General features: G+C 35.5%; 1 non-coding gene across 1 annotated transcript; it reads left to right on the forward strand.

Annotated features, from left to right (window-relative positions):
• Positions 1-304: 304 nt before the first annotated feature.
• TRNAT-AGU lies at positions 305-376 on the forward strand. Its single transcript has one exon. It is a non-coding gene; the product is annotated as a tRNA-Thr (tRNA).
• The last annotated feature ends 903 nt before the right edge of the window (positions 377-1,279 follow it).

The raw sequence follows: 1,279 nt of genomic DNA on the forward strand, positions 1-1,279 counted from the left end.
GAAGGAAGCTGATTTACTCTAGCAATCGATCAGTACAATATAAAGTCTAGTATATATTTCTTCTTCATGGCACACTAAAATGATATGTCAGAGGTACCTTTCAAAAATGCCAAGTGCTTGTTTCCAAACAATGCTCCTTGACAACACCTGGGATTTCATTTATATCGGGAAATCGTGATGGAGCAGATCTGTTGTGATTTCACTGCAAAGTGAAATAGGATCCATGGTGTAGATCTGGCATCTTGAGCCTCTCCAATTTGTACTTAGTCCTAAGAACCTCAAGCAAGACAAATGAAGGGAGGGAGGGGCTGTGGCTCAGTGGTAGAGCATCTGCTTAGTATGCAGAAGGTCCCAGATTCAATCCCCGGCATCTCCAATTCAAGGAACAGGTAATAGGTGATGTGAAAGACACTACCTGAGACCACGGAGAGTCACTGCCAGTCTGAGTAGACAATACTGACAAGGATGAACCAAGGGTCTGATTCAGTATAAGGCAGCTTCATGTGTTTTCATGTCTGGAGGCTGTTTTTTTAAAAAAACAATATATTTATTGGGTTTTTAATACTATAAGCCTATATCATACATATAAACAAGAACAACAACAAGACCACATACAGAAACCTATGACAGCGATTTTCTTTTCAGCAGCACAGGGTAACAAACAGACCAGACAAAAAAATAAATATTTTGTTCTTATCCTCAGCCTTAAGATCAATTCTGATTAGATACTTCTATTTCTATTTCCTTTAAGATTTATATACTACATTTTCAGAACTACGCTGTAAATTCATATCAGTAGTATAAGACAGTCATAATCGCTTTTTATATTCCACATTATCTTCACCTTGCAGGGTTCTAACTCTTGCACATCCTCCAGTAGTCTGCCAGTTCCTTGCTTCTAGTATGGGTACAGGGTTTAATGTTGAAATTTTTAAGTCTTTTTCTTTTATTACCCTTTTAACTTTTCAATCAATCTCTACACCCTTTACATTAATTTATCATTTTGTTGGAACCAGTATATCAAACTTAGCTATAAAGTTAACTCTACTATTTATTAAATGAGGATTTTCCACTTAGTTACACCAATATCTTCCAGTTATAATCTGCCAGGTCTTTATCTATCTTTGATCATCCCAAAGTTAATCTTTATCCAACACAATCATGCTAAACTGTTATCAAAATTAATTAGAACTTAATTACAACATCATAACACAACATTCTTTTTTTTTTTGTATAAAGATTTTATTGACTCCCCTAAAAAGGGGAGGAGTTTCGCTTA

Source organism: Gekko japonicus, unplaced genomic scaffold (assembly GCF_001447785.1).
Source record: "Gekko japonicus isolate JY-2015 unplaced genomic scaffold, Gekko_japonicus_V1.1 scaffold520, whole genome shotgun sequence".
NCBI classification, from domain to species: domain Eukaryota; kingdom Metazoa; phylum Chordata; class Lepidosauria; order Squamata; family Gekkonidae; genus Gekko; species Gekko japonicus.